This window comes from Panulirus ornatus, chromosome 4, assembly GCF_036320965.1.
Source record: "Panulirus ornatus isolate Po-2019 chromosome 4, ASM3632096v1, whole genome shotgun sequence".
NCBI lineage: Eukaryota > Metazoa > Arthropoda > Malacostraca > Decapoda > Palinuridae > Panulirus > Panulirus ornatus.
This window is the reverse complement of record NC_092227.1, coordinates 81,491,512-81,518,697: the sequence shown is the minus strand read 5'-3', so window position 1 is coordinate 81,518,697 and position 27,186 is coordinate 81,491,512. Positions and strand designations below refer to the sequence as shown.

The 27,186-nt window shown below is 45.8% G+C and overlaps 1 long non-coding RNA gene across 1 annotated transcript in view; it reads right to left on the bottom strand.

Annotated features, from left to right (window-relative positions):
- Nucleotides 1–24,467: 24,467 nt before the first annotated feature.
- LOC139745859 (uncharacterized) overlaps nucleotides 24,468–27,186 on the bottom strand; it is a 221,208-nt gene continuing 218,489 nt past the window's right edge. Inside the window, exon 3 of the long non-coding RNA XR_011712006.1 lies at nucleotides 24,468–25,055. This is a non-coding gene — a long non-coding RNA (uncharacterized lncRNA). The remainder of the gene's footprint in view (nucleotides 25,056–27,186) is intronic.

The window sequence follows — 27,186 nt, the reverse complement described above, 5'->3', positions numbered from 1 at the left end:
ATTTGCTGTTGGGTTGGAACGCGTTCTCATATAATCCCTGGCGAATTTCGTGAATCTGGTCGTATTGCAAAACGTAAAACCCTTTTAGATTAATTAGAAATTTGTCTAAATATACGGAAACACACAAGAAATCTCGTTTCTTTTTCTACCTCGATTTGGGAAATTCAGTGACGTGTGTGGAAGCAGCGCTCAAAATTACCAGCGATTCATATCGTAAGAGGAGACGCACGCTAGACTTCGCTTTTCACTTTATGTTCTAAACGTATCTTAGGAACAGACTTTTGTTCATCACTGTACATGACTGTCTGTATGTACATGTGTGGTTTTCTGGATGTGTTCTCATATATGTATGTGGTGGCTTGTGTGAATTTCTCTATGTCTGCATGCGTTTGTGCGCAACGTGTGTCTCTGAGTTTGTGTATGTATATGCATTTACGTGTGCGTTTTGTATGTCTTTAAGGGTCATCTTGTGTGAATATGTCTGCGCACGTGTGCAATTACCTATTTCTAATGGCTTATTCGTACCGGGAGGTGGGGTCTTACAACTCAGCCACTTTGTTAAGATCACTTTAGATAATTCTACGTAAAGTCTTACCCATTTGCGGCTCTACCTCCCAATTGATGTATGGTTCGCAAACTGGGAGATCTTAGATACGAGACCCAATTCTAGATCATTCATGTATATCATGGAAAGATTTTAAAGCCAAGGATCAACACCCCCCCTGTGGTACACCACCCGGTCACGTTCAGCCAATCTGAGGCTTCGTCATTGAAAAACCACACGTTGCTCTCTGTTGGTGAGTCAGTCACTAATCCATGCACATAATTAGTCCTCCCTCTCCCATGTGATTTCGATTCACACAGCCGCGTCACGTGTGGTAATTCATGGTATGCCTTTTGAATGTCTAGGTCTAGTGCCATCAGAGGGGACTCTGTGTCCCAATTGCAAAGTATAATATTGATCGACTGAAGTAAATCTTTAAGATCTTTGGAAGCCATGCTGGTTTCTGACATTAGCTTGTGATCGAGAAATGTCATGATTTGTCTCATTGTCTTAGCCTTTATTTACCTATGAATGATATGAGGTTCTGTGTGATAAGGCACAGTTCCCATCTCCCTTATCATATATATGTAGGGATGACATGCACCAATGTCCAGTCTTAAGGTATATGATACCTTCCGTTGGTGATTCGTTACATATTTTCATCATGGGAAATATCAGTTGCCGTCTGACCTTCTTCAAGAACCATGGAGTTAGGTTATCAGGGCCAGTTGATATGCCTGGGGTTAATCTGGTCTCGGTAATTTGGTTCTCCATAGCTCGGAAAGTTTTGTTGCCTCTCATACCTCGTCACCAGATCCTCGACACATCTTCTGCGGTGGAGGTCTGTATGATTCTGATGTATATAGAGAGTTGAAGGATTTCCTTATCGTTATCAGTGACTTTTATCATGTTCTGTTGTTAGTGGCATTATTGCATCTTTTACGTTTTCTTTTTATTTCTAATGAACCTACTGCACACCTCACTAACTCTTGGTATATGGCTTTGAATGGAGTTCCTATGGTGTTACTCTGCTGAACTAGGACTCCTAAACTATCCGTCAATCTACGTGTTTATAGAGGAGTGAAACCCTTTCGTAGTTCCATGGGCGCCTCCGCGTTACATGCTCGGCCAATCAAACATGCTCCTCTCAAAAAATTTTCCGGGCAAGACACTGGAGCCATATCCAGGCGGCAAATGAAAACCCGCTTTGACAGGTATATTTGCGCCCCCGGCCTGCAACGCAGTGACTCAACTGAACAAGTTCTTTCGACATGAAGCGAGGCCAAACGGGACAAACTCTAAGAGAATCACTTCCCTCGCTCTCATCTTTAGCTAAAGCGTAGATGAGTTGATTAAAGATATAGTGTCACCGAGTGTAAGCAATATGTAGATGTCAACGATAATTCCGATGACATTTGATTACATCGATTATATATCATTTTGAGCAATGGGAGATGCCCTTCCATTATCTGCCAACACCTTCCACAACAATGCCATAACTGGCCGCCATTCTCGAGTCACTCACAACAGCTTCCACAACACTTAAACTCTACAGTGGGGTTCCCCAGGGAACAGTTCTTTCTTCAACCCTCTCCAATCTCTTCCTACACGACACCCTATCACCTCCAGCATATCACAACGTGCTGGTCCTCTCATACGAAGACGACTTCACAGTCACATCCTATCCCACTGACAACACAGTGACAACAAGAATCATGCAGTACTATGCTACACAAATGGGAGAATGGTTCACTTTTAACAGAATGCGTGCATCTCCACAGAGGTTTTCCATCATTCTATTACCCAAGACAGACACGATTCCAGTTTACACGATCCAGTCGCCTTGGATGGACAATCACTCCAACTCAGAAAAATGTCTACCATTCAAGGCACAACGTACGATACACATGACATTCGCTTCCCACGGTAACAACATCAGAGCACAGACAAAATATATGGCCCCAATACACTGACCTACACCATAATTGGACAAGAAAAAAGAGATCTCCTTACCATCTCCACAAACAAGTCAATCTCTCTCTCCATCCTAAACCTATGTCTCACCTTGCCCGGTCGTTCACCCTCTCAAAGGCAGAGATGAAAAAGCTGTAACTCACATAGAATAGAGCACTTAGAACAGTCACCGGCTGCCTAGCAACCACACAGACACCGAACATCTACACCATAAGATAAAGATCCTCCCAATACAATGACACCTTCAGATACTCGTTACTAAATGCCATGCAGCAACAGAACTTAGTCCCCTCCCTACCCAAACCACGCCATAACTAACCACAAACCCATAATCAAAAGCAAGATATTTAACACCTCCCTCAAACTTCCGCAGCCTCTACGCACAGATCCCTCCATCCTCCCAAAACACAATACTGACACTGAACAATCGCCTTTTCAGCTCCTCCTTAAACACTACCTCACCAGACATCCATCCATCTGAAACATCATTCCCTGTCATACACCAGTCGCACTCTCCCGTCTATTCTAGGGACATCGCCCATCCCCAAACGTTACTACAAACACCAATTCAGCATACCCCAAGACCCCATCTTCCTGTCCACGATTCAACTCCCACAACAAAGACAATGAACATCTACTACTCAGTTCCCCCTCCCCTCTCACACTTTTCCCACGTTTCGAAGCATCGAATTTTCCTTAAGGCGTAAGAGTAGAATTTGATTTTCTACCCCCCATCAATCATAATGAGGATAGTTCTGTGAGATGGTAGAATCAAATTCCAACTTATCAATAATTCAAGCCTGCCATACGACTCCGTACGAAAGGCTAAGAGAATAAAAAAAAAAAAATCTGGTGTGTTCAGAGTACTGAAGAAAACGGGACTTTGCTCATCACTTCATGAAACTGCACCGAGAACCGACATGTCAGTTTATTTCATCTATTTTTCACAAAATATTAGAAATTATACGAACCTAAATGCGAACTCTAGAAACCGAAAATAAGCACGCTTCCCATCGAATTTCAAAGATTCAACGATATGTTACCAAGCAATCGAACCGAATACCATACCAATCCATCAACATCACATAGGAGTGACATCAGTAACAGAATGTAAAAGAAAACGTGTGCTAGTTATGAGGCGGTGACTCATATCCACGTACCAGTACAAGAGAGGGGTAAACAACTCTCATTGAAATTCCTCCTTCATCGGAAAGAAATGTTAATTACGATCCCTAATATTGCCAGGGGAATTATCATACCTTCGCTGGAGATAAGACGCGTAGATCAGACGATCAACCACGTAGACTTACGTTGTATGATTAATGAGAATTATGTCTACGTATTGAACATGTCGGAAGTAGTGTTGTGAATGAAATCTGGCTAATGTACCGGGTTAGCGTCAGACCTAAACAGATATAATGATTCTTAATGAAGTACATAATTAATCAACGTTCACATAACCACCTCTTCTTTTGTTAGTGTCATTATCATTCCATTTGCACAGTTACTTGTTTACCAAAAGGCGTCCTAGCTACGTCTCTACGTTGTATATAAACTGACTGTTATATTTCTCTCTTGTGTCTCTCCTGATGATGTGATTATAGCACGAAACTGCACTAGTGAAGGATTTCAGAGAGAAATTTTAAAAAGCCAACACGTTTGCAAACTTGATAACCCCTTGGCCTTCGATCTTATATAGAATAGTATAGAATAGATGAGAGAGAGAGAGAGAGAGAGAGAGAGAGAGAGAGAGAGAGAGAGAGAGAGAGAGAGAGAGAGAGAAGAGAGAGAGAGCAGCGGAAAAAAAAAAGATACAAGAGAGACGGTAGAAATAGAACAAAAGATCCACGTTTGGTGGGCGATTTGGCCTCGAGTGCTATCAACTGCCAGGGTCAGTAAGGCCGTCAACGTCAAGTTATAGCCACCGACGGATACATCTTGAACACCTTCTTCAGGTGGTAAGGATACCCCTAACACCACATACACACCCGCACTATACATATGGCCCAAGGAAATACGTATTAACCTGAAAAATAAGTTTGGGAAATCTCACTGTACACCTAGCGAACGTATGCATACACAGACAGACGCATGCGTGCACCCCAGACAAGGGCATACACACAGACAAACTCAAGCAAAGATACATGCACAGGGTCCCACGCACACACAGACGGACGCTTGCATGCAGACATATGCATGACCGTTTCCCCCAGATAGTGGGTCTGGCTGCAGTGATACAGGAAATTCAGCAAAAGTGTTACACAAACTTAAATTGAGTTCGGAAGCGAGTAGTGTAATCTGAAAGATTTGTGTGTAAATACGTATGTTTGTTGTAAGTGTGAATGCATGTGTGAATGTGTATTGTATATGTATGTAGGTGTGTGCGTGTTTAGGTTGTGTATATGTTTGTGTGTGTATGCAGTCACCTATTGTAATACCTATTTGTACAGTGCGGGGAGAAAATTCTACATTTTATGTAGACTTATCTACCGAACTTTCAGTTACCACTACATAATTTTCTAAGAATTATCTAAACTGTCCATATGTGTGTGTGTGTGTGTGTGTGTCTGAAATTACCTATTTGCACTGCACGGGGAGCGAGTGTTACGCCTATGGGGCTCCCCTTATTTCGAACTTTCTCTACTGTCGCACAACTTATTAAACTCTTGTGTGCTGTGTGCGTATACGGTGTCCTCGTGTAGTGTATTCCAGTCATCCAACACACACTCACTGCAGCCGCCAGACCATAACAACGCACTCTGCAGCACCAGACCATAACATACTCACTCTGCAGCGCCAGATCATAACCAGACCCTAAGACTCACTGAAGCACCACACGTCTTCATATCACACAACGATCGTTTATTTCCCAGACTATTTCTCCCCAAAGTTGCATCAAACCATATTACGGCAGTATTAAACTATGATTAAACAGAATCGCCGAATATAGACATTCATTTTCCTTGAAGGGGGACTAAGTTCATCAGATATAAAGTTCTTTGTCTGTGGAGATTGTGAGGAAGGTGTGGCAAGCGTTTGCCCTCCCCAACACCCGGGGTTGTATGCGAACTCACGTCCTCAGTCTTCGATGTCAGCACCATCCGGTGCCGATCACTCCCCGTCCCTCACACACACACACTTGATGTCTTTCCTCCACCGCGAACTCTCCTCGATGAGCCTGCGGGTGCTGACCACGATGTCGGTAATGTTAGGTAGGTTTCTTGCGAAGTGTATCCTGCCCGGTCCCTTGCTGAGCACACGTAGCTCGGTCCTCTACCTTTGGCCAGGGACTGACCTGATGTCGGTTCCTGCTGTCCTTTTTAACATCCGTCCCCCTGACGTACGGTCTTAGGACGGGCAGATTCTCAACAGTTATGCACCCAGCGGCCACCCTCTCTCTCCCTTGCTATTGCACCCAGCGGCTACCCTCCCCCTCCCTTGCTATTGCACCCAGCGGCTACCCTCCCCCTCCCTTGCTATTGCACCCAGCGGCTACCCTCCTCCCTCTCCCTTGCTATTGCACCCAGCGGCTACCATCCCTCTCCCTTGCTATTGCACCCAGCGGCTACCTTCCTCCTCCCAATACTATTGCACCTAGCGGCCTCTAGGGACAGCGTCCCACACTCGCCGTCGGTGTTTATGATATCAAGGTATTACATCAGGTCGTCTCGGTGACATGATGCGGCATAAACGATATAACCTGACACAAAGTATCCGGGTTGCGCTCCGCCGATACACGGGCGGTAATAGCGCCATCCTTGAGGGGTGACGGATGATGTCATATGTAAGATTAGTGTACGTTGGACATCCCCACCACCCTCACCCCGCCCAGCGCTAACGCGCATTTGATTCTATGCAACGGAGCTAAATTCCCTCTCCCACCCAAACCATTCCAAAACTTACACTCCCCAAGTATGATTAAGTCGATCTCCTGCCACACACATGACCAACCTCCACGCACAGATCCTCCTCACCACCCACAGGTAAACATAGCACTGACACAACACATACAGACTAATCTGACCCATAAAAACCACCACCTTCCTAACTTATAAACCGCCCTCCCCAGACAGACACGAGTCACACTTTCCCATCTACGTTATGGACGCCACCCATCCCTGCGCTGCTAAGAACACCGATTCGGTACACTCTAGAAACCTCCTTGCCTACAATGCAACTACATACAACGAAGATAACGAACATTTGATGCTCAGTTGCCCACCACTTTCCCAACACACACACACACACACACACACAACACATGACTACATTTTATAATCTGTGGACGTAGCCGACTTCCTGAGCGCTGCGGGAGTTCATGAATACTGAATGGGGAACTCCTAGGGCAGGAAGGAAGTAAATGAAGTAGCAAACAATTGGAACAGTGGTTCACATTGTACAGAATGTCTCCCTCTCCGGAGGCAATCTTCAGTCACCTTACATGTAACCTTACATGGCTGGCGACTCTCAGCAACTATTCTAGGCAACACATGCGCGAAATTCACTCCCTACACCATAACACAAGAGGCAACAGGAAAACTAACCCCAGAACACTATCATGGTACCATACTTGGTCAAGAAAAGAAAAAAAAAATACCTTAACATGCTTGACTGACCAGTGCTGTTCGCACATAGCCGCACACACATCACTCTACGGCCTAAGTTCAGCGTGACAGGCTTTCATGAGCGCTGCAGAAGCTTTAAAGATAGAAGAGCTTTGGGTGGGTGTATATAATGTAGTTTAGTGTTTTTTGTGTGATTGATTGTAGTGTTATATATAAATATTGATCATTATAATGTTTATATGCACTAATATATATATTAATGTTTTTTATTTTTTCTTTTTTTTATATACTTTTGTCGTGTCACGCGTTTGGAGGTAGCGTGAAGAAATGAGAAAGTGGGCCAACCCCCTATACAATGTATAACGGGTCCATCCACAATTTTTCTAGTACTTCACAGCTTGCAATGGTGACCAGACGCTTACATGATTGATTAATACATGTACAGACTCAACTATGTATATAATCTAATTCACTGCTAATCCTGCCTCTCTTTACCACAGTCCTACCTATGTAGAGCCGACTCACACAAAATCTGTACATCCTTTTCCACACATACTAATGTTGCGTCTCCCTCGTCCCTCCGCTCTGGACGACGATAGCTGACGTAACTGCCTCACTCATTCGCCTTTGTCGCCAATACCATGTAAAAACCCCTTCTTAGCTCTTTAGACAGCATTTATTAATTTCGAAATATTTTTAAGCTGTAGCTGGCATTGCTCGATCAAAATGATGGCTAGCGACGATGGTCTCAAAGAATGTCAGTAGGAGCCGTCCCTCCTCCTCCAAGCACTCCACCCTTGCAAGCCCACCCCCACGATACAATGGTTAACTACTATTCGTCGAAAGTGACCATTTTTGCTTTCTCACATAAGTATGATTCCACAATCGTTTTCAATTGCTCCAAAATTTCTCACTCGCCACATGTTGCGCTATCTTGTGTTCATTCGCTTGATCCACTCATGGTATTTGAATTTCGTTCTGAGCTTTCAGTTGTGTTTAAAACATCAATGACTTACTATCACCAGGAGTAACACAGATAACGCCTTATTGACATTTGCTCTAACTTACTCAAACTTTCCGAGCTGGTGTATTACCGAACCCGTCACCAGCTTCTGCAGTTACTCCATGAATCCGCCACCCGCTTATTACCCAGTAAACCATCCATCCTCATCCAATTCCCAATCTCCTCATCCCCAACACTCATACTTGCTCCTCTTTCCAAATCTCCTCCCTCCCTACAACCCCATCCATAAACAAATTAAACAACCATGGAGACATCACACACCCTGCCGCAAACCTACATTCACTGAGAACCAATCACTTTCCTCTCTTCCTACACGTACACATGCCTTACATCCTCGATAAAAACTTTTCACTGCTTCTAACAACTTTCCTCCCACACCATATATTCTTAATACCTTCCACAGAGCATCTCTATCAACTCTATCATATGCCTTCTCCAGATCCATAAATGCTACATACAAATCCATTTGCTTTTCTAAGTATTTCTCACATACATTCTTCAAAGCAAACACCTGATCCACACATCCTCTACCACTTCTGAAACCACACTGCTCTTCCCCAATCTGATGCTCTGTACATGCCTTCACCCTCTCAATCAATACCCTCCCATATAATTTACCAGGAATACTCAACAAACTTATACCTCTGTAATTTGAGCACTCACTCTTATCCCCTTTGCCTTTGTACAATGGCACTATGCAAGCATTCCGCCAATCCTCAGGCACCTCACCATGAGTCATACATACATTAAATAACCTTACCAACCAGTCAACAATACAGTCACCCCCTTTTTTAATAAATTCCACTGCAATACCATCCAAACCTGCTGCCTTGCCGGCTTTCATCTTCCGCAAAGCTTTTACTACCTCTTCTCTGTTTACCAAATCATTTTCCCTAACCCTCTCACTTTGCACACCACCTCGACCCAAACACCCTATATCTGCCACTCTGTCATCAGACACATTCAACAAACCTTCAAAATACTCATTCCATATATATATATATATATATATATATATATATATATATATATATATATATATATATATATATGAAACATTGGGGGGATGCCATTTCATGTTTGGCGGGGTGGCGACAAGAATGGATGAAGGCAGCAAGTATGAATATGCTCATGTGAATACATGTATATGTCTGTGTATGCATAGGTATGTATACGTTGAAATGTATATGTATGTAAATGTGCGTGTGTGGGCGTTTATGTATATACATGTGTACTGTACGTGGGTGGGTTAGGCCATTCCACGTCTGTTTCATTGAGTTACTTCGCTAGCGCGGGAGACGGCGATTAAGTATAATATATATATATATATATATATATATATATATATATATATATATATATATATATATATATATATATATATAAGACATTGCAAATCCTGCGTACAGTGAAATCATTTACCAGACAGTCCTTTAAATCCTTATGTACAAAAGGCCAACTGACGACCGAGAAGGCGAGCAATTTTTCACGACACAATGGACTTACATACATCTTTGACGCCCACAACAGCCGCTCCTGGCAGTCTTTGGACGCCGGATGAGGCAGAAGCCGCCATAAACTGCCCGATCACGTCTTTACGGCCGTTTTCGTACTCGCCTCAGAAGTTGCAACCACTGTAAAACCCGCCTTTCAAGACGGTAATTTTGAGCAATTTAAGATAAAACTTGTCGAAATGAGTTTTTAAGTGTGTAGGAGTGGGCCAATTGAGCGTGGCTGCCTAAATGATTGAGTGGCTTGGGGGAGGAGGAGAAGGAGGAGAAGGAGGAGGGCCTGCCGGCCTCCTCCTCCTCCTCCCCCAAGCCACTCCACCCGCGTTGCAGGTCGGTGGGCTCACCCACCACTGTGGTTGGTGCGGAGTGGACCTTCTCCACCCGATGTGGTGGAGAAGGGAGGGAAAGGGGGGGCCATAAATCCTTCTCCACATAGACGATGTTCCACATATCGTCCTGGATCAGTTTTACATTGCGGACAAAGACTCTATGCGGCACTGTGTGGGCGCACTGATACTGTTGTGAATGTGCATGTGCGTGCATTTTTGTCGACGTATGGGTGTGTGTGTGTGTGTGTGTGTGTGTGTGTGTGTGTGTGTGTGTGATAAAACATACAAACAATCTTACTATAGCAGCACAAGGAAGAGAAACAACAGGGACATAACCACAGAGGGTAACCTAATGGCACACACGAGCTACAGAATCCTGGTGTCTGGGTGGGTGTACTGTAGCCCGTCGCCAGCCACCACCCGCTACTGTTACCTCCCAAGGCAAGGCAGTGCCTCCCCAAACCCCCTCTCATCTTACCCAGTTTAAGACCATCCCATCCCTCATCCAAGTTCCCAATTTCCTCTCGCTATTACCCTCCTCTCACTCCTCCTCACCTGCTACTCCTTCATTCTCACCCACTTCCCCTCATCCCTCGGCTTCCCTCATATTCATTCTGCAACGCCTCACATCAGATGGCCCCCTCGTCTCCAGGTTCCACTTCCCCGATCCTTGATCATCTCTCTTTATTCCACAGCCCCACCTCCCCGATTCCAGGGAGCCGTAACTCCCTCTTTTACGTTTCTCCCTCCCTCCCCCGCCACATCTTCCCTTCCCTCTCCACAGCCTACACTCTGTCGACCGACTGATTGGTAGCAACAGTTCCGCCTCTCCCCGGTCGCTTTCGCCTGGCGGTGTTGCTGTTGGTAATGGTAGGAATGAATGAGCAGAGAGTACAATTTGTCCAGCTTGGGTTATGCCAGGGAAGACTGGGTGGGTGTTATGTCTGGCGGGGTAGGTGACTATGGGTGAGGAAGTGTGGCATTGGACAGAGGTCTTTACCTCATTAAAAGGTGTGTATTGTGGAGAGGGTGAGAGTGCACTGAAGAAAAGATCAAAGTGCATTGGAGAAAAGCACTGAAGAAAAGATCAGAGTGTATCTGAAGATGAGTAATGACGAAAAGATCAGTGTATTTTGAAGAAACATTGAAGAAAACATCAGAGCGTATTGAAGAAAGGTACTGAAGTAAAGAACGTGTATTGAAGTATATTTGTTCAGTATCCATTAAAGACAAAAGACGAGCATGTCTGAAAGGTATGTTAGTCGCGTCAGTGTAGTAAAGGACAAAGGAGTAGGTCGTTGAATGAATGCAGTTTGTAGTTGAAAATTTTCAGCCCAAACCACGTTGGGCTGAAATCGTTTGGACAAATGGAGAGGATGAGTGAAGAAAGACTGACAAAGAGGATCTATGTATACCCGCAATGGAGGGAGAGGGGAAAGTTGATCGGCGCAAGATTGAAGCATGGAATATTGGAGACTTTAGGGTATTGGGGTCTGAACATTTACAAGGGCGAGAGGGATGCGTTAGACTGAAGGGACCGCAGTCAGTTTGATATACAGGAGAGGACGACTCGCCGTGATCGAGGGAGAGTATGAAGTGGCCAGTATAAATACATGAAGTCCTCTGTCAGGGCTGCTGTTACATTGGGTGTCATTTCTTTAACTATTTAGAGGGTTATGATGCCACAAATATCACCATACACGGTTAACATGTACAGGAATGCATTCTTCGCTACCCATATGATATCATTCCACATAGTCTTTCGTGATCCCCATTATCTGGTACTTAGTCTACACACTCCTCTATGATACCCATTATCTGCTACTCTGTTTCCCCTTTACCCACACCTCAGGCCTCTCCTTCCCCCTCCCTCTTCCCCTCCCCTTTCCTTTACTCCTCCTCAGGTCCGTCCCTCCTCACCCATCCCGTTATCCATATCCAATCGCCTTCCTTCCTCTCCCCCTCCCACAACCCTTCCGTGCGGCGAGAGAGAGAGAGAGAGAGAGAGAGAGAGAGAGAGAGAGAGAGAGAGAGAGAGAGAGAGAGAGAGAGTGATGGATATTGGCCCAGGTTAGGTGGAAGCAAGCACCGCGGAAGGCGACATACTGAGCAAGTGTGATGTGCGCCAATGCGACGCGCTGACTGAGATGTGCAGTAGGGTGACGGGGCTGAGGGTGTGACAAGTTTGATATGCACTACCGTAGAAAATGGGGGTTAAGAGGAGGTAATCTTAACGCTCACTACTGTAGAAAATGGGGATTAAGAGGAAGTAAGTTCAATGCGCACTACTGTAGAAAATGGGTTTAAGAAGAGGTAAGTCTACTGAGCACTACTATAGAAAATGGGGGTTAAGAGGAGGTAAGTTCAATGCGCACTATTGTAGAAAATGGGATGAAGAAGAGGCGAGTCTACTGTGCACTACTATAGAAAATGGTGGTTAGGAAGAGGCAAGTTTACTATGCACTACTGTAGAAAATGGGAGTTAAGAAGCGGTAATTTTAATGTACACTACTGTAGAAAATGAAGGTTAAGAAGTGGTAAGTTTAATATGAACTACCGTAGAAAATGAGGGTTAAGAAGTGGTAAGTTTAATATGAACTACCGTAGAAAATGAGGGTTAAGAAGAGGTAAGTTTAATATGAACTACCGTAGAAAATGGGGTTTAAGAAGTGGTAAGTCTAATATGAACTACTGTAGAAAATGGGGGTTAAGGGGAGGCAAGTTTAAATTCACCTAGCCGACCCAGATCCGGCGCTAATGAACGTAAATTACCCGCTAATCATTTTCTTTTTTAATCACTGTGTAAAGTCAGAACCCCAGAGTGTACGAGAAACATCTGTAATCATGCTTATTGTGTGTGTGTGTGTGTGTGTGTGTGTGTGTCGTGTGGGTCAAGTCAGCTAAGGTTCGAATCCTGGCCGAGGCAGTCTGTCCACAGTCAACCCAGATTTTCATCCTCTCCTGGTGTACGTATAAGTTAGCCTTGATGAGGGTTTTCAGCTACTTATGCCGTCTTAGCTAACACAAAACAACATAAATCGAGCATAAATGTATTGGAAGAACAACCATTGCTATAGACAATACGATCTTGTCAACTGTTAGATCATGGCTGAGCTACAGTCAGTCTGGTCAGACATACAGACACACACACACACACACACGAGAGATCTCCGTGTCTACTCAGACATACAAACCCTTTCAAAGACAGATCGCGAAGCTAACCGTACGAGACTTGGTCCGGCGTATCATCATAAAGGATAAGACAAATAGACATTTACTACTGGATCTCACTTTTTCGCATCAGGTAAATACGATTAGAGACGGTAAGCTCACGTTATGAACCGGCTTTAGAGCATCTAATGCTATGATTACGCGGCCACAGCGGTGCCTGACACAAGACAACTTTGTGACCTCTATAATTCTCTTGCGCTGCCTGGCACAAGATGAGCAGTGGGCCCCACACGACAGACTATACCTTTGCCCAGCGGCGAAATTAATCAAGAATGTCAAGATACATCGTTTTATTATCACGTTTATGAGCTTGAGTGTGTGTGTGTGTGTGTGTGTGTGTGTATGTGTGTGTGTGTGTGTGTATGTATGTGTGTGTGTGTGTGTGTGTGTGTGTGTGTGTGTGTGTGTGTGTGTGTGTGTGTGTGTGTTTCTGTCTTTGATTCGCGTGTTTGCCTGTTTGGGATTCTATGTAGTAGTGATGTGTGTGTGTGTGTGTGTGTGTGTGTGTGTGTGTGTGTGTGTGTTTCTGTCTTTGATTCGCGTGTTTGCCTGTTTGGGATTCTATGTAGTAGTGGTGTGTATGTGTGTGTGTGTGTGTCTAACTGTGTGTATCTATGTACGTTTTTTTTTTTTTTTATACTTTGTCGCTGTCTCCCGCGTTTGCGAGGTAGCGCAAGGAAACAGACGAAAGAAATGGCCCAACCCACCCCCCCATACACATGTATATACATACGTCCACACACGCAAATATACATACCTACACAGCTTTCCATGGTTTACCCCAGACGCTTCACATGCCTTGATTCAATCCACTGACAGCACGTCAACCCCGGTATACCACATCGCTCCAATTCACTCTATTCCTTGCCCTCCTTTCACCCTCCTGCATGTTCAGGCCCCGATCACACAAAATCTTTTTCACTCCATCTTTCCACCTCCAATTTGGTCTCCCTCTTCTCCTCGTTCCCTCCACCTCCGACACATATATCCTCTTGGTCAATCTTTCCTCACTCATTCTCTCCATGTGCCCAAACCACTTCAAAACACCCTCTTCTGCTCTCTCAACCACGCTCTTTTTATTTCCACACATCTCTCTTACCCTTACGTTACTCACTCGATCAAACCACCTCACACCACACATTGTCCTCAAACATCTCATTTCCAGCACATCCATCCTCCTGCGCACAACTCTATCCATAGCCCACGCCTCGCAACCATACAACATTGTTGGAACCACTATTCCTTCAAACATACCCATTTTTGCTTTCCGAGATAATGTTCTCGACTTCCACACATTCTTCAAGGCCCTCAGAATTTTCGCCCCCTCCCCCACCCTATGATCCACTTCCGCTTCCATGGTTCCATCCGCTGCCAGATCCACTCCCAGATATCTAAAACATATCTATGTACGTATGCATTATACATATATATATATATATATATATATATATATATATATATATATATATATATATATATATATATACATGCCTATGTGTATCTATAAAGATGATTGTGTATGCATATGTTTACACATGTTTCATTGTGTACATCAATAGTGTGTATGTGTTTGCGCGTGCATGCGTACAATTGTATGAACGTGCTTCTCTGCGTCTGTATGTGTAATACATACTCGCAGTGTGGCTTTCAGTATGTAACTACAGCATTTACATGGTGTATATATATTCATCATCTTCATAACTCGAGAAAGAATGATAGAAAAAATTTCCTCCCCATCTTTGTTCCACGTCTTTAAAGAGACCTTACAGGGGCAATGAATCAAGCACAGGTGAGAATCACATCAACTGAATTAATATGGCAATACATAAGGCACCTCGGCTGACCCCACTGGTCTCAGAGGGGACATGACTCCTTCCCCCTCCCCCATAAGGTGACCTCCCATGACCTCAGTCAGTCGGGGCTACAGATAGAAATGGCTTCTCCAAGAATATATGTGTGGACTCCCGTGGTGTAGCGGTTAGCGTTCCCGACCATAAAACATTCACGGGCCGCCCAGGGACGAGTGTGTAGGTTCTGGTGACCGAATGAAATAACTTCTGGTGACTGAATGAAATAACTTCTGGTGACTGAAATATCTTCTGATGACCCAGACTGAATGAAGTAACTTCTGGTGACTGAAATATCTTCTGATGACCCAGACTGAATGAAATATCATCTGGTGACTGAATGAAATATCTTCTGATGACCCAGACTGAATGAAAGAACTTCTGGTGACTGAATGAAACATCATCTGGTGACTGAATGAAACATCTTCAAATGACCCAGACTGAATGAAATATCATCTGGTGACTGAATGAAATAGCATCTAGTGACAGAAAGAAATTTCTTCTGATGATCCAGACTGAATGAAATATCATATGGTGACTGAATGAAATATCTTCCTTTCATGAACACAGGACATCATCTCAAGTTATAAATGGCTTTCTGTAATGCACCTGTCGTGATCCCAGGCTGACATCTGGGTAAGCCCGACAACCTCCCTCACGCCCCGGACGCTGCTCAGCGTCGTAAGCGGCGGCGAAGTACGCAGCTCCCGACACGGCACCAATGACGTCGAGAGAGCCATCAGATGTACGCGAGAGAGAGAGAGAGAGAGAGAGAGAGAGAGAGAGAGAGAGAGAGAGAGAGAGAGAGACTCGACTAACTACCTACCTCCCTGGCTGGATTTGGAGGCTGGGGGGTGTTTGGGAAGGGGGGAGGTTGGGAAGAGGAGGAGGTTGGGAAGAGGAGGAGGTTGGGAAGGGGGGAGGTTGGGAATGAGGGAGGTTGGGAAGAAGGAGGGAGGTTGGGAAGAGGAGGAAGTTGGGAAGGGGGGAGGCTGGGAAGAGGAGGGAGGTTGGGAAGAAGGGGGGAGGTTGGGAAGGGGAGAGGTTGGGAAGGAGGGAGGTTGGGAAGGGGAGGTTGGGAAGAGGAGGGAGGTTGGGAATGAGGGAGGTTGGGAAGGGGGGGGGGTTGGGAATAAGGAGGGGTGTTGGGAAGAAGGGGGGAGGTTGGGAAGGGGGGAGGTTGGGAAGAAGGGGGGAGGTTGGGAAGGAGGGAGGTTGGGAAGGGGGGAGGTTGGGAAGGAAGGAGGTTGGGAAGGGGGGAGGTTGGGAAGGAAGGGGGGAGGTTGGGAAGGGGGGAGGTTGGGAAGGAAGGGGGGAGGTTGGGAAGGGGGGAGGTTGGGAAGAAGGGGGGAGGTTGGGAAGAAGGGGGGAGGTTGGGAAGGGGGGAGGTTGGGAAGGAAGGGGGGAGGTTGGGAATGAGGGGGGTTGGGAAGAGGAGGGAGGTTGGGAAGAAGGGGGGAGGTTGGGAATGAGGGAGGTTGGGAAGAAGGAGGGAAGTTGGGAATGAGGGGGGTTGGGAAGAGGAGGGAGGTTGGGAATGAGGGGGGTTGGGAAGAGGAGGGAGGTTGGGAAGGAAGGGGGGGTTGGGAAGGAGGGAGGTTGGGAAGGAGGGAGGTGAGGGAGGAGGTTGGGAAGAAGGGGGGAGGTTGGGAAGAAGAGGGGAGGTTGGGAAGGAAGGAGGGGGGTTGGGTGGTTCAGGAGCACATCCTGCATTCCTAATCGCAACGCCCGGAAGTGACCGGACGCTTAACGACTCCACCACCATTACAGCTATCGGAGCCCCGTAATGGCTTGTTATCGAGTGTGGTAAGGAGGAAGAGGAGGAGGAGGAGGAGGAGCCTCGAGGGCTCGGGGAGGGAGGAGGTAGCAGGATAGAGAAGGGGTTGGTTGGGGGGTGGGTGGTGTTAGACTCAGTAAGTATGGCGGATGCGATGGAAATGAGGAACAGAAAATGGCGGAGGTCATCCAAATCATAGAAAATGGAAAGCTCCACCGAGGTGGGGAAATGAGATCTTAAAACATGTATGAAAATGGGGAAGAAAACTGACGACTAAGATTTCCTGATGACAAAAAACAAAAAGAAATTATGATAAACAAGAGACGTGAAAGCTACAGCTGTTTTGAATGATACATGGAATTCAAAAAAAGAAAATTACGAAGGACACGTTGGGAGAGAAGGAAGAAAGAGTGGGAAGAGCTAGAGGACGACGGAAGAAAACGGTGGTAGGTAAGTAAGTAGGAGAAGGAGAGAGAGAGAGGAATGGGTCAAGTCGAAGGAGGGGAAGAAATGAAAGGCTGGGCAGCAGCAGCGGCCGAAGGCCACAGGAAGTTACAACTTAGTCATAGGCCTGAGGAGTTCAGAGAAAATGTACTTAGGGGCGCCTCCACTTGTGGAGATAACGGAAGGCCCCCCTCCTCTCTCTCTCTCTCTCTCTCTCTCTCTCTCTCTCTCTCTCTCTCTCTCTCTCTCTCTCTCTTCCCCCTCTTGTGGCACAGAATGGGACACAATGAAAATAAAGCCTCGGTACAAATACGATCCTGATGGGGGAAAATAAATAAAAAAGGAAAGGAAAAAAAAAAAACTTCAGGATTCTGTTTGAGACGGATATCAGATGGGACAGAGTCCCCCTATCCTGTGGCCAGATCCCTACCGAAGGAGAAATCTGAAGGAAGTACACAGTCTACTTGCCGATATAAGAATCACGTCTAAGTATATGGATTAGGAAGTATAAAGCAGTTCGTAGTGTATATTAGGCCAAAACTGAAATAAATGTCTCACATTTGGCCACCACACTGCCGTTCGTAGTGTATATTAGGCCAAAAATAAATGTCTTCACATTTGGTCACCACACTGGAACATAAAGAAATAATAGAGAAGGTGCGGAGGTGGGCAACAAAAAACGGTGCCTGAACTAAGAGAGCCGAAGGATAGAGGTCTCAGTTTTGTCCACCATGGAAGACAGAAGAGCAAACGATGGCATTTCAGGCTGCCAAATTGGTTTTCACGACGTCGACGGTGAGGAAGTCTTTGAGATATATAGCCACAGACCATAACACTGCACTATTAAGCAATACACGAGTCATGAAGATGCCAGGAAATAGTGGTGTGGTGTTAAAGAGGGACGGATGACTGATTGAAATCAGCGATGCGACTGAAATTGTAAGAGTTGACAGAGAAAAAGATTGAAACGTTGGATGATAGAGGAGAACGTTTAAGAGACGGGGCCACCACGAGTGTGGAACTCCAGCCTAGCCCCTTAGTATGTGCCCTTTAGCCATACTCTCACTAATTGCTTTGTCTGTGAACATTCGAACAAAATATTTTGAATTAATACTAACACTTCCCCTTCATTTACAAGAACGTTCACGATGCATTGTGTATAGCCATCGATTTCCAAGAGGTAATACTGTCTAATTTCTTCTCAAGATTGCCTAAGCCAAATCCAGCTTATCAGAACGCTCAAGACCCATCCATGGATATGTCCAAGATTTTCCTTTTTAATATCTGGGAAACTCCCCAACACATCTTCCGTACACGAAAGATGTTATAAGAGACATCCTTTATTTCGAAACATCGTCCGGGTCACTTCTATACAGAAGACTAGAGAGAAACCCTCTGCATCGCAATGGGTTTCCAGAGCGCATCTATAAATAGTACTGTAGCACCATTCCTCATTTTCCTTCATTTCTAAAGATGAATGTAAGAAAAAAATACAATTTACGGTCTTAAAATGAAACCGAGATATTCTTCATCTTGATGTTGAGGACACATCTACCAGCAGGACTGTCCAACAACACATATCCTTCAACTCCTAAGAACACCACTGACGTATCATCCAGCGTCGCTAACGTTATCACGGATGCTACCATCATCTCCAAGGGCGTCACAGACACATTCCTCGCCTCGAAGTATTTTCAAGATTCTCCTCTCACCTTATCAGAAGACCCAACACGCACCGTCCATCTGTAAGGATGTCCAAATATGCATCCTCCATCCCTCTAAGAATTTTGTAGGAGGCATTCATATTCACCGAGATTCTAAGACATACGCCATCTCTGTGAATGCCTGGAGACATAATTCCTCATCTCTCCGAAGGTTTACAACGGGTCAATCACCTTCAGACACACCCCTCTTCTCTGGGAGAATCTAGAACAGATTCACAGTGCCGATAGATATGTCCATGATGCGTTTTTCCATCTATCAAGAACGTTTATGCACATTCCTCACCATGGAGAGTGTAAAAAATGCATCCCCCATCTTTAAGAGCGTCTCAAAAATCACCTCTCATCTCTATGTATTTCTCTGAAGGTCTCCATCCTCTTCCGGAGGATATTCTTCAGCTCTTGAGAACATCAGAAGGCATCTTTGCCTCCTGATAATGGTGGCCAAGGTGCACCTTCCATTCCTTCGAGAATATCCATGAGACACCCTCAATGATATATACAATCGTCAGGGGCGCATCATCCTTCGTCTGTAGGAACGTTCGCTAACAACCCGTCCATTCATGATCGTGTGTGTATGTGTGTGTGTGTGTGTGGCGCATCTCCTCTCACCAAAGAGAATGTCAAGTACACATGGCAGGGGAGAGAACAACATACAAGAGTCCTTAATGAATCTTCAAGTACGTGGCAATAAAGGCCTGAGGCCTTGTTGTGCAGGAATGTCACTAAAAACCATCTTTAAGTCTCTGAGGATATCAAAAGGTGCGTCCTTCGTCGGACAGAACGACTCTCTAGCGCATCCTCCTCCTCCTCCTCTCCTCCTTCTTCCTCACGTCTGAAAACAACACTTCAACACATACTTTTGCCCTAAGAGACTGAGAGAGAGAGAGAGTCTGCCTGCCTGTCTGAATGTCCCATAGAGGAGGACTATCTAGCCCTACAAACACCTGCGACACATCCATCATCGTCAGGAACATCCAAGAACCGCCTTTCATCTCGAGGCATATACAAAACACATCCCTCTACTCTTGGCCCTTCACAACAACGTTCAGCTCTCTCTCTCTCTCTCTCTCTCTCTCTCTCTCTCTCTCTCTCTCTCTCTCTCTCTCTCTCTCTCTCTCTGGTCCTCCGCTGCTGCTGCAGGAGACAACCAAACGCCCTTGACGCGTGGAAGCACGAGGAGGGAAGAGGGCAGGGTCGTGCCTTCAGTTCACTCATGACGGAGGAAGAGGAGGAGAAGGTCGTGCCCTCAGGTCACTCATGGAGGAGGAAGAGGAGGAGAGGGTCGTGCCCTCAGGTCACTCAGGACGGAGGAGGAGGAAGAGGAGAGGGTCGTGCCCTCAGGTCACTCATGACGAAGGAGGAAGAGGAGGAGGAGGATGAGGGCAGGGTTCGTGCCCTTAGGTCACTCATGGCGAAGGAGGAGCCTCCATCCATCCCTCGGGAGGTGTTGTGATGGGAGGTGATCACTGACGCAAGCCACACCACCACCGCCTCCCACCACCTCGAAGAGATAACCAGTTCGCTGGGAGGCGGAGGTGCTAAGGGAGGCTGACCAGCACACGCTCGTGAAGGCTGTGGCGAGTAAAATACCCAGAACATCAGTGCTACGATGTCTGTCCCCTCACGACTGCCTGACTGGACTCATGATGCTGGTGCATGGGAAAGACACACACACACACACACCCACACACACACACACAAACGAGTAAGTTGTAATAAAGAGAAACAAATATTTAGCTAGATATAATTTTTAGATTTATATCATTTCTCTCTTTCCCTCTCACGCACTGCCTTAAGTCATAGCAGCAATTACTCTTCTCAAACCAAAATGGTAGAAAAAGAAAAAGGAAATTCATCTATCCACAGAAAGGCTAGACTATTATAGGTTTCATTAGAGTTCATTAGGTAAGGCTAAGGTGTGATCAGGAAGATCTGTGTAGGTTTGATGAAGTGATATTTCTTTTTGTTTCGTAACTACTGCATTATTGCTGTGACATCTCTTTTTGTTTCGTAACTACTGGATTATTGCTGTGCTAATTCTTTTTGCTTCGTAACAACTGCTTAATTGGTGGTACATATAATTTTCATTTGCAATAGAAAATTAACAAGCCAGAGAGAAGGGTACTTAATGCTTACTGATTGCATTGCAGCCACAATTTACATATATGTCTCTACCTATTGTGTGTGTGTGTGTATATATATATATATATATATATATATATATATATATAACCACGAGAGCGCCCTTCACGGGTAGTCTTAAGAGACGAACAACACAACAGGGGAATGAAGACATCATTGGACCAATTAAGTCGACGTGTCTGAGGAGCGGAGGCGGGTTCTACCAGTTCACAAGGCGGCCTCTGTCTACCAGGAAGAGCAGCTGGAGTGTTAGTGTTGGGGGAGGTGAAGAGAAGGGTCTGGGGGCGGGGGAGTTAAGAGGAAGGAGGGAGGGAGGGAGGTGAAGTGTCTGGGGAGTTAAGACAGGGAGGGAGGGAGGCTGAGTGAAGCGTCCAGGGAGTTAAGATAGGGAGGCTAGAAGGTGAAGTGAAACGTCAGGGGTGTTGAGAAAGAAAGGGAGCTCGGGAGACGAAGTGATGGGTCTGGGGAGTTAAGAGAGAGAGAAAAAAGTGAAGCAAAGCCTCTAGGGGGTTAAGGGAGGAAAGGATGAAGTGATGTGGTTTCGACCCTTAACATGTAATCTATCAATAACCTTCAAATTGCTACCAGCATTAACGTCTGTGCTCTACACTTGCGTTCTGTGTGTGTATAAAGTTCTGTATACGTATGACATTTTGAAAACCTGCTTTGCATTGCACAAATATTGTTACCAATGTTTCTGTCAGCATCACTTACTATCCTATAACTATATATATCATGTATTTGATGTATCCTAGACCTCCCTTTTCCCCTGACAGAAGGGGTACCCTCTTTAGGTCCCTGGGCCCCACTCGGGCCCACCTGTCCCCCCCCCCTCCTATCTCCATGTACTGTACCCACTGTACGTTCTGTACTGGCCTCCTCCACCTACCACTAGATATGTGCCCCTCACCCATACTCTCACTGAGATGCTTCGTCTCTGTATATCGTCAGGGGAGGAGCCGAGTGAAATATCCTGTAGATGACATGATGGTCCTATCTAGACGATAACACTAGTTGGGAATATCTATTGTCTAGATATCCATAGGCAAAGGATTTCAGTGTGAGTGTGGGTGAAGGGCACATATCTAGGGGTAGGTGGATGCAAGTACAGAGAAGATAACCTGTTTTCTCTCTCTCTCTCATTCTTCTTATCTTTGTTTCACACTGATTCTTCTACACCAAATTCGCTCATTTTCTCATATACTATTTCTTTATCATCCTATTCTAGACATTTTTCGTTTCTTCTTACCAATGTTTGCCAGAGACAGAGACTCTGACATAGGAATATACAAACATACATACATGTACATGTCCACACACTAACTATACAGACACAGACAAAGCGTAGATACAGACACACAAACAAGTAGACAGGCAGACATACAGACATAGGTAGGTAGGGACACAGACAGACAGACAGACAGGCGGTACTGTGGACGTGGACAGCATACAGGAGTCTAAAAAGTCCACATGATCGTAGACAGAAAGTGAGAGAGATTGTGGAAGGGAGGCTCACACGGGGGGCAGAAGTCCCTCCTCGTATAGCGCAAATGTAGGTAATTTCGCACAGATGATCACACACCAACACGTGTAGACAAAAGGAAAATCAAATTACCCAGACACACATCGGACACCCTCACCCCTCCATAAACACACACTCCTCCCATGTTCCCATCACTCCTAACCCCCATCATTCTATCACCCCTTGTTGATATGGAACAATTTGAAGTATCGATTGTCTAGATATACATAAACAAAGCATTTCAGTGAGAGTATTTGTGGAGGGCACATATCTAAAGGTAGGTGGAGGAGGCGAGTATGGAACGTACCTGTACACAGTATACATGGACATAGGAGGGTGACAGGTGGTGCCGAGTGGGGCCCAGGGACTCAGTACGTTCTCCCTTCTCGTCAGTAGAGGCGGAGGGAGGTCTAGGATGTATCAAATACATGATACATCGTTACAGGATAGTAAGTGATGCTGACAGCAACATGGGTAATGAAGTTTGTGTCATGTGGAGCCATGGCTAGGAGTTCATTTTCTGCAATTTCCTAATACGTAAAGATAAAAGAATCTCTTCGTCTCCTTTTGTCTCCTTCCTTTGCTTGATCACACAGTGTGTTCCCAGGTCTCCCACCACTCTGGTTTTGAGTTGCAACCTCGGTGTAATCATAGGTGAAGTTTCATGTAATCAAGGTGACCATTTATATATTACCTCAAAGGTATGGTTCACATGCGGACCATGGAGCCTCTTTGAGGATAGGCATGAGAACCAGCTTGTCCTTAGTGTAACCATCTGAACCACCTGTCTCCAAAAGGGTCACTTTCCTCACCCACGTATCCACATGAGGGACGCTATCTATGCTATCCTCTCATAAGGGTAACCATCTGTGCCATCAATCCTCATGAAGGACAACCATCTGTGCCACCCTCTCCTCGTAAGAGTAACCATCTGTACCATCTATCCCCGAGGGGGGCCACCATCTGTACCACCTATCCCCACAAAGCTCCCCCACCACTCCCTTCCTCCCTTCCCAAATCTCACGAAGGAGACCCATCTTTATCTCCTCCCTTCACCCTTCGCCCTAGTGAGCCGACCAGCTAGCTGAGATGGGAGAGGGAGGGCCTGCGGGCCAGGCCAGGACAGGCCTCTCTCCCTCACTCGTGCGGGCCATTAGGACAACAAGGGGACCGTGTACAGGAAGGTTTACAGGAGCAGCAGTGTTGTGGCAGGTGTCTGCCCTGCCATCCATCATGGCTCGTGCCTTACACAACACAACACCAAAATAATTTCCAGCTCTTTTTTTTTACTCCCCCTCTCGCCTTAAGAAAGAATGGGCCTGACGCTGTGGGTCGTTCGTTCGGTCGGCATCTCTCATACGCTATACCACTTCCCCTGGTGGCTTCAGGCCTGAAACAGACTTTACAAAACGTTCTTTCTTTTCAAGCAAAAAGAAACGTTGTCAAGGTATATACAGACGAAGCATTTCGGTGGTAGGATGTGTGAAGGGTACATATGTAGTGGTAGGTGGAGGAGGCCAGTACAGAACGTACAGTGGGTACAGTACATGGACATAGGAGGGGAGGACAGGTGGGCCCGAGTGGGGCCCAGGGACCTAGAGGAGAAAGGGCGGTCTAGGATACATCAGTTACATGATACATATGGTTACAGGAGAGCAAGTGATGTTGACTGCAACATGGGTAACATCACTTGTGCAATACAAAAGTTTAAAACATGTCACACATCTTCAGGGCATCTTGCTAACATTCTAATTAACGTGTATACACAAATAAATTACATAAAACACTGAAGTGTGCGTGTTTGGAACAGGACACAACATTGATAACAATATGAAGGGTCAAAGGTCCATTACATGGTGGTCATACAGTTACAGAATATACTATCACTGGGCTTGTTCTTAACATTTACAGCAATACAGAGAAGGTCAAGGTACATTACACACTGGACATTGTAGTTACAGAACGTAAGTGCTTGTACTGGGCATGATTACACAGGGTGTTTACATAGCTCAGGGTATGGCGAATTTTGTACATAGTGTCAGAATGTCTTTAAGGATATTGCTATCGATCAGGTAATCACAGAGCTGTCGAAGCAGTGAACGTTGAGGTCTGAAATCACCGATTTCGGGACATTCGCCAATACAGTGTCGTAGTTTATGTTCATCAGGTACAGAAGAGAGTCGTCAACTTGGAATGTTGAAGATGATGGTTTCTCACGACTTGCCTGCCACATGTACCTGTACCCTAGGTGTATTGTGGTAGGTACATCATCATATTGTCTAGTATGGGTCCGGTGCCTTCCATACTGATGCTCCTTTAACCCTACAATGATCACAGTACACAATACTACAGCTACTTGGTCTTTCAATAATTTCTCCAAAGGTTTTCTTCATCGAGGGTCAATGCGGTACGAGTGTGGTACTGAGGAAAAAAAAATAATATCAATATTTGGACATTTTGATTACCTGTCTATCTCCCTAAACCTTCATCTTGTTCTACAAGACTTATGGGCAACTTAGAAACCCTCACTTATAAAGTTTTGAACACCACAGAAGTCTTAACAAGGTTCCTTTTATTTTTATTTAGAATATCAATTTTCTAGATAGACATAGACGTTCCTATCTATATCGACCCTTCCTTTTCAAATACGATTACCATCAAACTCCCATTTTCTCTTTTTTTTCCCCCCTTCTAAATCGTTTATCGTTATCTCAGGCTTCCTTCTATACTACCACCTCACCGTTACAACCACTACCACAACCACAACTACCAGCATCATCGTCCCCGTGCGAGGTGTCAAGGCGGGCCAGGAGGGAAGTGTAAGGCGGTTTGTTCAGAAGATAAGATGCTCAGGTTGGGTTACATACGGGGGCTAGGGGCTATGTACGACGGAGGATGGGGGTGGGGAAGAGGAGGAGGAGGAGGAGGAGGAGGAGGAGGAGGAGGAGGATGGATGGATGGATGGATGGATGGATGGATGGATGGATGGATGGATGGATGGATGGATGGATGGATGGGGAGGAGGAGGAGGAGGAGGAGGAGGAGGATGGATGGATGGATGGATGGATGGATGGATGGATGGATGGATGGATGGATGGATGGGGAGGAGGAGGAGGAGGAGGAGGAGGAGGAGGATGGATGGATGGATGGATGGATGGATGGATGGATGGATGGATGGATGGGGGGGAGGAGGAGGAGGAGGAGGAGGAGGATGGATGGATGGATGGATGGATGGATGGATGGATGGATGGGGAGGAGGAGGAGGAGGAGGAGGAGGAGGAGGAGGAGGAGGAGGAGGAAGAGGATGGATGGATGGATGGGGAGGAGGAGGAGGAGGATTGCTTGTAGTCTCCATTTCATCGAGGTAGTCAGGGTCGCTTGGTGGTTTCTATAGTTGTGAGAGTAAGCGCAACCGAGGGCTTGATGGGGAGGGTAGTCAGCGTGTGTGTGTGTGTGTGTGTGTGTGTGTAAGAGATAAACAGGTGAGGAAATTGACAGCTTTTTGTTGAAGTCAGGCAATCATTCTGCCGTAAACACACAGGTGTTGAAGATGGCTAGATACTCAGTAATGAGGTCGTGGTTTAGTGATGTTGTGTGACAGTCTTGGCTAAACTCTCTGTGGCACAGTCGGGGTTCGTGAGTATCTCTGTGCCACAGTCAGGATTCGTATCTGTGTGGCACAGTCGGGGTTCGTGAGTATCTCTGTGCCACAGTCGGGGTTCATGAGTATCTCTGTGCCACAGTCATGGTTCGTGAGTATCTCTGTGGCACAGTCAGGATTCGTATCTCTGTGCCACAGTCAGGATTCGTATCTCTGTGCCACAGTCAGGATTCGTATCTCTGTGGCACAGTCATGGTTCGTGAGTATCTCTGTGCCACAGTCGGGGTTCATGACTATCTGTGGCACACTCATGACTCATGATTGTCTATGCCACTCTCATGATAACCTATGACTAACTACCACTACACTGATTCATGAATATATCTGCCACAATCATGATTCCTTTGCCCAATTCATGTTTCCCAACGTCACTGTTTAAATCACTGTCGTCTCCACGAATGTTACCTGCTTGAATCTGGTGTCTAAATCACTGCCGTCTCCACGAACGTTACCTGCTTGAAGCTGGTGTCACTTTCTGGGCTCTTCATGTCTTCCATAAACCATCACATTATCGAATCAGAGTCATACACGATCACGAATCACAAATGGTGATTTATATCTAGCATTTCCAAGAGCTATTTCACCCCGTGTGATTACGAGATATGGTCATAATGATGGTATATCACAGCCCCTCAGTGACGCGCGCGCGTGTGTGTGTGTGTGTGTGTGTGTGTGAGCGTGACCGCAGACGCATGCGTAGGTACGCGCGCATACCCGCATGTATGAGCGTCGTGCCGCAGCGTGCGTACATTTCGTGGACGTGGGCGTCTTGAGATTTTCCCCTTCTCTCCCTCACTCACACATTCTCTCAATTATCTCTCCTCCCCTCACTCTCACTCACTCCTCTCTCTCTCTCTCACTTTACTGACGCCAGTGACTCTCTCTCTCTCT